The sequence below is a fragment of the Odontomachus brunneus genome, unplaced genomic scaffold (assembly GCF_010583005.1).
Source record: "Odontomachus brunneus isolate Ranch 3 - 2012 unplaced genomic scaffold, Obru_v1 Obru_scaffold_176, whole genome shotgun sequence".
Taxonomy (NCBI): domain Eukaryota; kingdom Metazoa; phylum Arthropoda; class Insecta; order Hymenoptera; family Formicidae; genus Odontomachus; species Odontomachus brunneus.
In genome coordinates this window covers 235,221-248,369 of record NW_022639626.1, presented here as the reverse complement: position 1 = coordinate 248,369, position 13,149 = coordinate 235,221, and positions in this window count along the sequence as shown.

The following is a 13,149-nucleotide window of genomic DNA, read 5'->3' as shown; positions in this document are numbered from 1 at the left end:
AAAATGTTTCATACAAAAGTTACAGTATTTAATATTCTTTGCAACGGCATAGTTTATTTTTTTAGTGTTATATTTTTTAACTTCCCCTCTCCCCTCTCTACTCGTTATCTTCGCAAAATTTTTAAGTTTTATAAGAACAAAAATTGTAAAAGCATTTAATACCAAATCCATCCATATATAATAGTAAAAGTGGAGCTTGCTTTAATTATTGGAAAACAACGTGATAACATTGTGCTATAGGCGCTACCCTCGTAAAAAAAGTTTATAGAGAACGATAGAATAAAATTCTATCATTCTATCGTTTTTTATCGTTTTGAATATGGATTTTGGTTCGTGAATTCACAAATGTGAATAGTACTCTATCGTATACGATAGAAAACAATAGATAGTGATAGAATTTCTATCGTCAGGTTCTTATATAATACAAATAGAACCTGATTCTTATAGAACCAGATAAAATACGATAGGATTCATATCTGATGCTCGCGAATGTTAACGCTTGCGAACGATAGAGCTTACAGAAAACCACAGAAATTAATAGAAATTCTACCGTTCTCTATCAACTTTTTTTACCAGAGTACACTGTCCAAGTAGATGGATACTGTAGATAGATATGTTAATGTAGGTAGGGGAATAGAATAAATTGTAGAAAAATAATATAGACAATTGCATATATTTAATATATAATGTTTACAATGTATAATGTTATTATATAATGTTATTATAATATATATTATATTATATATATAATATATTATAATGTTATTATAATATATATTATAATATTTTTATATTATATTAATCATATAATTAATATAATATTCAATATAAAATCGATACAGACCTTGCATATGCACAGAAAAAAAATGTTTTATTTATGGCACATATTCGTTACAAAGGTGGTGCTCATGGAAAAAACGTGTGATGCAAAGTGGTTGTTTGCACCAAGAAAAAATAATTTTAGCAGTTTTGTTACAAATATCGTATTTTACTTTAGAAATTTTTTTTAAATGCTACAAAACGTAACATTTTCAATAACTTTTTTAGGGACTATACCGGCAAAACATTCTTAATAAAAACGTTACATTGTTATTATTTTGCTTAAAAAAAAGTATACACATTTTCCATTTATATAACATAATTTAATATTATTAACATAACTGTACTTTTTTTTGTTCAAGTTAGCATTTAAAAAAAAATTCTAAAGTAAAATACGATATTTATAGCAAAACTGCTAAAATTACTTGTTCTTGGTGCAAACAATCACTTTGCATCACACATTTTTTCCATAATCACCACCTTTGTAATGAATATGTGCCATAAATAAAACACATTTATTTTCTGTGCGTATGCAAGATACGTATCGTTTTTATAACAAATATTATATTAATTACATGATTAATATAATAACTATGATATAATATAATAATACATTATACATTGTAAGCATTATATATTAAATATATGCAATTGTCTATATGTTATTTTTCTACAATTCATTATATTCCCCTATCTACAGTAACATATTTATCTACAGTATTCATCTACTTGGACAGTGTGGCGCCTATAGCACAATGTTATCACGTCGTTTTCCAACGATTAAAGCAAGATCAACTTTTACTATTATATATGGATGGATTTGGTATTAAATACTCTACAATTTTTGTCCTTACAAAATTTTAGGTACTAAAAAGGTACTTAAAAATTTTACGAAGGTAATGAGTGGAGGGGGGAGGGGAAAATTAAAAAATTTAACACTAAAAAAATAAACTATGTTGTTGCAAATAATATTAAATACTGTAACTTTTGTAGAAAACATTTTTTCATATACTTCATATCTTAGGAATTATTATATAAAAATGAAAAAGCTCATTTTTTTCAAGGGGCTGTTTTAACCCCTAAACCTTTAGATAAGCCAATATAAAAAAATATGTGTCTCTTATTTTTTGATCCTTTACAATATATCCAAAGCAACACATCAAAATCGGTGAGGGACAGTTCTGTCATGTCCCTTGTAAAAATTTCTGATGTTACGATCCTGTAGAATCTTAAGATTTCCCGTAATGATCCTGTGAGTTCAGTATATATTAATTGATCTTATAATTTTCTAGGAGTTTTTAAAAATTCTTCTGATCCTAGGATTATCCGGAACACTTCTACATTTGATTTAGGGTGTTTCAGTTTTTTTCTGAAATTCTTTTGTTCCAGGATTCTCGCATGAAGTTTTCAGGTCTTACTGTAGGCTTATTTGCTCTCTGAATTGTAGGTGTTCTTGAATCTCCCCTAGAGCTTATCTGGATTTTTGGATCCTGGAACCCTGGCGCCCCGCACACCTCAGATCGCAAATATCACCTTAGTTCCCGTCAGCCTTAGCTTACATCCTATCACACATCCTATTATCCTAGCCTAGGTGCCTTAGATTCCAGGTACCTTAGATCCCACAGACATCCAGCTCCTATTCGCTTTAGATCCTAGGTGCCTTAGATCTTAGACACTGTACATTCTAGATCTCCTAGATCCCAAATACTTCTCTTATACTCATGATCTTGATATAGATCCTAAGTTTCACAAATCCTCGCGTGTTTTCAATTTTTCTTTTTGGGCCCGTATGCTAAGTCGTTCCTCGGTTTTCTCTCGTTAGCGTGGAAGTTCAAGGTGGCTCGCAACGCGATTCGAGAGTCTAACTACAAAGAGAAATCCGAGGAAAATAAGAGATAACGTTAAGGAGGAAGAGAATAGACTTTATAATATGATGTTGTTTTATTAGATAGATAGGTAGATAGATTATAATTGAAAGATTCAATGCAACTGCGGTTTAGTTCACTTTCCTAAAATCTTGAGAGCATAAACTTTAGAATGTTGAGAACATTAAATCTAGAACATTAATTTTCTCAAGTTCTTACAAAAGTGAGCACCGTTGCGTCGAATCTCTTCATTTACCCAGCACTCATGACTTTGCACACGGGTCTACGATCGGTCCAAAGATGATCGGCTTCTTTGGATCACGAAATCCTCGGATCGAAGATGAGATCCACGGATGCGACGCGCGGAAGATGAGCGACGCGCGAGAATCGCCCGGGTCGAAATTTTGATTCTGCATTAACTTCGCGTGCAAATTCCGTCGAACTTGCAGAACCAATGGAGAATCTCAAGATATAGCGCAAGAGATATAACATAAAAAGTCCAATCTCTTTTGATGCTATAAATGGCGGCTTATCGTCCCCTTTTGTTGAGACTTGAGAAGCTTTTATAATTAATTAATATTCTTTTATCTCAACACTTCATATTGAGTCTCATCATCCATGTTGAGCATTGAAGTAGAACAATGGCTTGCATATAGGGTTATATCTCTCTCGAGATTTTCCGTTAATCTCTCAAGTTCAGTGATATTTGCAAGACGAACTAAAATTTCGATCCGGATATATTCCGCGTCGTGGAAAGAAATCTAATTATCGTAAGGTCGAAAGGCAACTGAGGGTAGATCGACAAAGGGGTCGTTTCTTTCGCGAACGTAAAGGAAAAATGACAAGTGAGGAAAGCGATGCGCTAAAGAACATCGCATTTAATTCTCGCACGAGGCGATCCTTCATTAAGATCTAGTTCTAAAAACGGTTGTTGAAATATGTACTTATTAAAACTAGTATGTATACTTGTAGGAAACATTTTTGGGATTACGGATGTCGATTCCGTAACCGTCCACAACACTGCCGCAACTCTTTTGAACAAGAAAAGAAAGACGATAGAGAAAAATGGCGAAAGAGGGTAGGAGAGGGTGTGAAAGAAGTAAAACGTGTCGATATATTATACAAAACAATTCGACTCGACGCGACACGAGAATGGCACATATGGTGCACGATCAATTGTCGACGTCGGGAACGATCGGCGATCTTGAACATCATATAGAGATATCACGGCGAACACGTGTATCAATTCATAGATCGCTATAGAACGCTCACGAACGATATTATATATGAATAAACGTAAATTGCGTTGTTGCCTTTGATTCATCGAACATCGCGGACGATCCACGAACCAGAAGGATCGCTATCAAGGTTGACGAGAAAGCGATGCGAAAACAAATTGGGAGTGGGGAATGAAGCTGTTTATTTCTCGCCGACGTAAATTCTTCTAGACTCGTCAGACAAATGTTCTCGTAGCCTAACATCTTTGAATCCTCGGGTTCTCCGATCTTCAATTACATGGATACTAGGTTCCTTGGAGCTCATCATTTTCTTGGCGGATAATGATGAGAATCATTTTATTGCTTTTGATAATTCCTTCCAAAATTTGCGAGTCTTGGATTCCTAGAACTCCAAATTTCTTACATAAAAAATTTCCCAAATCTTGTATAAACATAAAAAGACTCTAACTATATACAATCGATCGCAAAAGAAGATCAATGAAAGGCAAATAAGAGTCACAAGCCGCCGGTGAAATAGCGAGAACAATTATTTATAAAATTGATACAAAATATAATGAAAATCAGCGAACGTTTCGGACTCATTCCGGGCCATCTTCAGCGCATATTATATAATAATAGAAATTCCGCAAGTATATATATATATATATATATATATATATATATATATATATATATATATATATATACCATAGGACGCGAGAGCGATGACCACTGTGACAAAACTAATACTCGAGCAATGATGTTTGATGCCCAAATAAACCGATCTATAAATAGATCGATGCTCGATGTTCCCAAAAATCTGTAATGGTTAAACATGGAACACTATAACCAATTAATAAGATAAAAACAAGCATACCGATGATATCGATCCACACAACAGCGGGTCTCGAATCACGTATATATAGATCTTCCTTGGTCGATGGATAACAAAGATATATAGCAAGGTCGAAACAACGCAATACATATATAAACAAGAATAGACATGCGGAGAAACTTAGAGCAGTCTAAATCCTAAAGAACTTGTCAATAATATTATAATAAGCATTGTTTAATCCTTCAATATCAGAAATCAAGTTTAAGCCATATTGTTGTCGTTTTATGAAAATTATTTTAGAAATACCCCGTTTAACGTAATTTTGTTCTCTATCTAAAATTTGAACGTTTTTCCAATCAAATTCATGATTTTGAAACAGTCTGTGTTCTGAGATCACTGATAATGTAGATGAGTGATGTTTGATTTGGTTTATATGTTCCTTTAATCTCGTGGATAGTTTTCGACCGGTTTGTCCAATATATGAAAATTCGCAATCATTACAATTAATTTTGTATACAACACCGCTATGGTCAGTCGACGGTAAATTGTCTTTATGGGCCCTAATAAAATTGTCAAGTTTGTTGATTCCTACGCACGCAAAATTCAAGTTAAATCTCTTTATGCAGTTCTTTGACTATTCGGAAATTTTCTCCACATACGGTACAATAAAATATTTATTTCCATTAGAATCGTTGCTAATGCTTTTTCTGACTACAATCTCATTTCTAAGAGACATATTCAGCAATTTAACCAATCTAGTTAGTATTGTCTTGAAAATCAAAGACAAAGGATAACAATTGCACGCTAAAACATCAATGACCAAACTCAAATTTTTTTTATGGTAATTAGGATGGGTAAAAGAAATTAGGCCAACATTATCCCTCGTTTCGATAAGTGTACGTGAAAAACATATTTGTTGTTTATGAGATAAACTAGAGTTTCACCTAAGGCGCCTTCTAACCAAAGTAGTTAGGTTACTGGGAATATTAACATAATAATCAATCGGCTAAATATGCTCTAAATCTTTTTTATGTTTTTTGAATAATAGCCAATCAAACTTTTTCACAAATTTAGATCGTTCATAAATATGAAATAAATGTAGTGATTCCATATGCTTGCAATAAAATATGTTCCAATAATAATTAGATAATTCATTTAGAATCCGTCGAGTAATAGAAAAGACAGATATTTGTAAAAAAAAAACTTGGCGATAGGAATCTTGAATCTCGACACAAATCAGGTAATCGGTAGGCCTATTTTTTGGTCATCGGTATGCTTGTTTTTTACCTTATTAGCTGGTTGTAGTGTTTCATATATAACCATTTTTTTGGGAACATCGTGCATTGATCTACAGATCGGTTAATTTGAACATCATTGCTCGAGTATTATTAGTTTGTAATCAAATATAAACGAAATGGACCTGAGCTAAGAGCTAGGTGCCAGAAGGAAGTGCACATTCATTACATCTGAAATGTTTAACCTCTTAGCTACAACTGGACTTTCCGCGGAGTTGTATCTCTGTACGGCAAAGTTCGACGTAGACTGCGCGTAAACAATGCGTAAGCACTGCGATTTGTGTCTGGTAATACTTTTCACTACGCAAGTACATTAGAATACAGTTTTAGATGAATAAATTATAATTTATTAGAAATAAGAGTGAGTCACTATAGTGGCGTACCGTTCAGAAAGATGATACACGCGAAAACCACTATAGTGGCATACAGTAGCTAAGAGGTTAATTAACGGTTGTGCATACAAAAATGATAATCTTCGCAACAAAAAAACAAACATTTCGATCCCGCACTGGATCTTTATCAATGTATAATTACAAACAAAAATTATACAGTGACCGCAGATTGTGGCATAAAAGTGGTAAAAAAAAAATTTTTTTTTCATAATCGATGTGTTGGCAGTGAGTTAGTATTGTATGTGCTCTTAGAAATTTGTAATAAGTAGAATTTGCAAGCTCGGGTCCGTCATGATCGTCTCCCTGCCTGACAGTTCTGATTGTAAGGGGTTGCAGGATAGGTGGAAAAACCCAGCTGAAAGTGAGGTAGGGGAGGACAGGTTCGCAGCAGGGGTAGGTTCGCAAATCGTTTCGTTTATATACTTATCATGAAACAAATAGTTCAAGTAGAATCATAAAACATTTCGTTTAGTGTAAAGGTACTTATCTCCAATTTTCATTACTATCGGACAAATATTACAGCTAAAAGAAAGAAAAAACTGATTTGAGGGCAATCGAGTAAAGTTGTAGACGTCTCCAAATTTTCTCCTCACATTTTTAATCGTGAATGAATGAACTGAAGTTATATAATATTAATTATATAATATAAATATAATATAATATAATATAAATATTAGTTATATAATATAAAATTAAGTTTTTTGCAGATATATGATACACTGTTTTGTATAATAACAGTGAACTTTATTCTTAAAATTATTAAAATCGCAGAAATGAGCAGATGGGGTAGATTCGCTAATTTTTCTCTATGGTAGCACTGATAAACTTTTTTTATCTTTATGTTTGTGTATACACGTTAATTTTCTTTATAATACGTTGATACTAATTTCATATCTTTACATTTATTGGACATATATGAAGTATGTTACATTATTACAATTATTATAATTATTTCCCTTTGTTTTAAACATTTAAATAAAATTTTAAGCACAAAGATATCGTATATAGTATCTCATTGTATAATTTCTTGGTTTAACATTCTTCAAAGTGCACAGTTACATATATTTTATATAATGTTGACCTACCCCGAGCTGCTAGCGTACTCGCCTCGGTACCGGAGCAGGTATGCCTTCATGCTGCGTGTTGATATTTTTATTATTACAGACGAAACTATACGGTTTATAGTATCGTCGACAGAATCAAAATGTAGAGGAAGGTTGTCTCTATCATTGTTACATAGCCAATTGAAACAATTAAATGTTTCAAACTGTTTTATCACTGAAATTCCAAAAAATTAGCGAACTTGCCCCGGTCTCCTCTACAAAAAAATATATAAAAATAATTCAACTTAGGAGCCACAAACGAAAACCTGCTCTTAACAAATCCTTAATAAATATCAAAATTGTGATTACATCGAATGTCAAATTAGATTAAAAAATACCTATTCGTAGCGTCCATAAACTCGGTGTGTGACCGGGTTTTGTTTAAAAAATAAAAACCGATCACACACAGTTAGGCAATTGAACATACAGGTTCATGACAAATCAGAAGCAAACCAATGTTGCGAGTGTAAGCAACCAAAAGAATATGCCAAGCGTAAACGGAGAAGACAATATTATATAATATAAATATAAACAGACATCTTTGTCTAACGTTCTAATGTATACAGAGTCATGCTAGATCTTAAATTTAAGTAATAACGTTAAATACACATTATCGATCAATTCCGTATCGCTTTGCAAATTGATCCCACTACGCTGTTTTTTAATCTGTAGCATCTCTGAGATCAATCTTTTCCTATATGAGGGCTCAGAGTAAAGAATCTCGATATTATCCCAGTTAAAAGTGTGTCCGTGTTGTAGCATATGGGCATGAGTTATTATTAAATTGCCATCTTTCGAAATTCTACGGCGTTCAGAGTTCCGTGTTCTTAATTGTTTGCCATTCTGGCCCATCTAAGTTATCTCACAGTTCTTGCAGGATAATTTATAAACCGTATTAACCTGTATTAAACCGTATTATCCCGAGATAAAGAGGATCTTTATGTCCCTTGATAAAATTGTCCAATCTTCTGACACAAAAAAAATTGGCCAAAAAAGTCAATTTTTGTCTCAAATGTCATTATTAGTTTGGTCACAGTGGTTATCGCTCTCGCGTCCTATGGTACTTGCGGAATTTCTATTATATAATAAGCGCTGAAGATGGCCCGGAATGGGTCTGAAACGTTCGCTAATTTTTATTGTATTTTGTATCAATTTTATAAATAATTGTTTTCGTTATTTTATCGGCGGCTCTTGTGACTCTCATTTGCCTTTCATTGACTTTCTTTTGCAATCGATTTCCAAATCTTTTTTTTCAATATGTTCCTTTTTATATATTATTTTTCAGCTCCTCTATATCTCCTTGTTTGTTCTCAATTATCAATTAATATCAATTTTTTATCAATTGTCAATTTTTGTCCTTTTAATTCTAAATCCCTCGTGTTTTGCTGCTGCTACTATCCTGTTAATTTTCATCGAACCTAGTAGCCATCTCACTCATTTTGGCTCATCGCACCTGCGATATCTCGAAATGGATCCGCGGATAAAAATCCCGTGCAATTCGAAACAGGACACACACGGACAGCGCAGCCTGAATCTTTCAACCCTCCTCTTTTTAGAACACGAAATCAACGCGTAGTTGCGTCATTTCTCTCACAATGCTTGAGTGTTTAGGGTACATATCACGAGATGATTCAATTTCAACAGTAAAGGATGTTTTAATCTCTGTTTCTTTCAAATTTGGGCAAGAACGTCGCTAAGAGATACATCGTTATTGCCTGCTTCTGGTACTGCTTTAAATATCGTGCTTAAATGTTCGTTAATTTAGTTTATTCTGTAATTGTTATATCAGTTAAAAAATATTGTCAATATTGTCAATATTATGGAGAAAGAAAATTATACAAATCGATACTAATTTTATTCTTGGGGGGATGGAAGTTTCCAGCTCGATGCTCGGAGGTATACATATACATATGTACGCGCGCATATAGATTACGTCTAACGATATAAACATAGTCGAATCATTCGGAATTTACGTTAGCGGATGTATTACACAAATATGAATGATGTATCGATAGTCGATATGTGTCGACGATACACTCTGTATGTGAGATTTCGCAATTTTAATATATTTCTATTGTAAGTATACTCGAGAAGTATAAGGAGAGGACATGTCGCGCGGGAGTTATTCGATACAGTATATATAAATATATATAAATATATATACACGCATATATATATTTATATATATATACATATTATATATAATAATACAGCGAACTGGCGGGAGAGTACTTTATACATAGGTCGTCTTGTATGTGACCCGACTCGAGGTACGCTCGAGGACGAACTCTGGCAGTAACTCTCGAAGAAAAAGTAGAAAAAGAAAGAGAGAGAGAGAAGAAGAGCGACACCCGCGCACTGGAGGAAGGAACTGAGTTCGTCGTTCCGTTGACGCTAAGATTTTCCATGTGTCTTATCTCATCTCGTACTTCGTTCGCGATCATCTAATCTTCGAATGTAATTGTGCTTAGATCCTGAAACTATCGGAATCCAGGAATATTCCAGACTCTGGATCACTCGCGCGAATCTCACCCACGATCTCACGATAGTCGATCTGTTCTAGATAGTCAGATCGTAGAAACATAGGATCGTGGATTATATCCGAGCGTGACGATCATCATCCGATCATCGCGGATTCAAAATCCCGGATCCCGCGGAAAGTTCCTGAATCTTCCTTCGATTTCAAGTTCCTCGGATCTCTCGCACTCCTCGCTATTTGTTGTTCTGTTCGGCTTGCTCGAGCTCCGACATTCGGGGCCGTCACACACTCCCCAAGACCTAGGGACTCTGAAATTCGCGTTCGCTAGGATCCCCCGGCTTTTTTCGGTTCTCGGGTCTTTTCCGATTTCTTCGCGGATTTCGCCCGAGTACTTTCGTGGTTCTCTAATTCCACGACTTACTTGCTTCTTTAAATCATCGTATCGTAAAACTCTCGGATCCTCGGGTCCTCGAATCCTGATACTTTCCTTTTCAAGTATCATACTAGAAAAAAACTTAAGATAATCAATATATGCGAAAAGAGGTAAAAGGAATGCGGGAGGGGGGAGGGGGAGAGAGAGAGAAGGGGTATATATAAAAGGGAAAAATACAAACAAGCTAGGAACTTTGATATGTCAGGTCGATCGTACATTTTTTCGTTGCAAAAGAACTGTATGCTTTTGCGATTGAAAAGATGAAGGAGTTTCTGCTCCCGAGAGCTATCTCAAGAAAAGACCCTTTACAGACTTCTGGTTTCGTAGAATTGCACATAAAATAATAATGAATAATAATAATAATATTAATAATAACAATAAAATAATAATGATAAAAGGAATAAAAGAATTGTTATAAGTTGTAACTGTTGTTTCTGGTACATGCAGATACTATACACACACACCCTGATCTAAAGACATGGCCTTCGTCGTTTTATTTGTACGTATAACCACCTCCTATGATCCTATTTTGCAAAGAGTGTAATGTCCTGAGAACTCATTTGAACAAAAGCTGAGTCGTATTTAACGATCATCGCATGATCGAAAAGGTGATTCTTTCTTACTATTATCACGGGTTCCTGGCATTTCGTCGTACAAGAGACACAGGTTCGCGAATCCCTGAATGCTCACTAGATTTCTCCGATAACGATGTTTTCCTGAGTCCTTAAATTCTTGCGTGAACGCTAACTTCTGGTAATGTTTGTATCGTGTAATTTGTATCGTATAATTTGTACTGTCGAACGATTTATATTATCTGCGGACACTTTGATGTGCATTCCGAATCATATTAAATATTAATATCGGGGAGAAGCTTTGTTTGATAAGGATACTTGTGCGATTCGTTGCCTGAGATTGATATAGTTGCGCTTCTTTCGTCATTTCACGCATGATAGCGCGACTTTTTCACGACCTATCGATCGATCGATCCGCGGCAAGCAAGTGATGATCGACGTAAAGGACAGATCTAGCGTAAGCAACCTCGCATTATGATTACCTCTATGTATCTGCATGACCGCATTACAATAATCATTAACTACTTTTAAAGGAAAGAATTAAAAAACGTAGTTACTACTCGATGTAGCAGAAGAAAATTCTATACAGGGCGTTCCAAAAGCATGTGCCAAGGGAGCATCGAGAGGATACTCGATGTTAGTGACTTACTTTCGCGACGGCAATCTTTTACAGTAGACGCTTGATCCTTATTAAGAATTATTGAGAATAAAACTGATTTGAAATTCTCAGACGCGCTGATTTCACTTCTCGAGTTCTTCCATTTTAAGATTTTCCGAATCTACTCGGATTATCCAGGTATCCACTTAAGTAGGAATTTATGGATTTTTTCGATCCTGTAAATTGCGCAAAGCAATTCCGATGCCAAATAAGATAAGCATCCTTTTCTAAAGAAAAGAGACAGAGAGAATGAGAGAAAAAGAGAGAGAGGAGGAGAGAGAGAGAAAAGGACAGTGAGAGATAGATATATACATATATACTCGTTATAAGAAATTAATTTTTAATGTCGCGCGAAACTTTCGGAGCACTCTGTATAAATGCTCGGTACCGATCGCGAAGTACATTTAGCACTTCTTATCGCGTAGCGATATTAGCTTGTATTAACGAATCAATGAATAATTAATTAATTGCGTTAACTTACGAAGGTAAGATTCGCGTGATGAAGCAGGGGAGTAAATCAAAAGGAGATTCCTGCGAGATTTATCCAGAAGGTACCGAGAAGGTACTTAGAAGGAGTCTTCCCTCGCGAGAGGCGCGTTGCCCAATATGCATTTGCAGTGTGTTAAAAAAGCACTCGCAGATCGTCATGGCTTTATTATGAGTACCGTTGACTCTTTTCATCTCGTAACACCTAGGAATTCTTTCGTCACTGTAATGTGTATTTATATAACGTGTAACGCGCGATTATTTGTATAGCATATAAGTGTATAAAGAGATTTATAAATATTTAATAATGTTTTTATTAAATTATAAAATTTTACGTTTCTCGAAAATTAAATTTCTCAAATCTTAAAAAACCTTATAATTCTTAATCATATTATTTTTAATTATACATTCAAAATTGTTTATACTTGAGGTTCTCCGCGCTACTTTTAATCCGTCACGATATTACATTCTGAGATAAAATTATCAAGTTATCTTAACTTTAAATTTACACGCGGTTACTTGAATAAAGTTACTTTTTAATTATATATAGGTGTATATACTGAAATAAAAATTCCACATTGTATAAATACATCGCTACACGGCACATAATTACAAAATGCGTTTACTGTAATGTTTAAACATCAATTTTGACGCCCAAAGTTTGACGAGAAGCGAGCGCTTTCTTCACACATCAGGCATATATATATATATATATATATATTATATGTATGCATTATATATGTGTATATATATATACACACATATATATACATACATGTATATAATAATAAACTATACAACATAAACTAATCATGATTTGAGATTCTACGATGCACTGTCGAATACGAAACATAAGTAGTGCAAATTAAGGTTTTTTAAGCATTAATGACGAAAGAAAAAAAACTATTGTACTGACGATGATGACTTTTTTAACGTTTTATCGCGTTACGGAGTATAATATGTGTATATATACATGAATATATACATACCCTCAT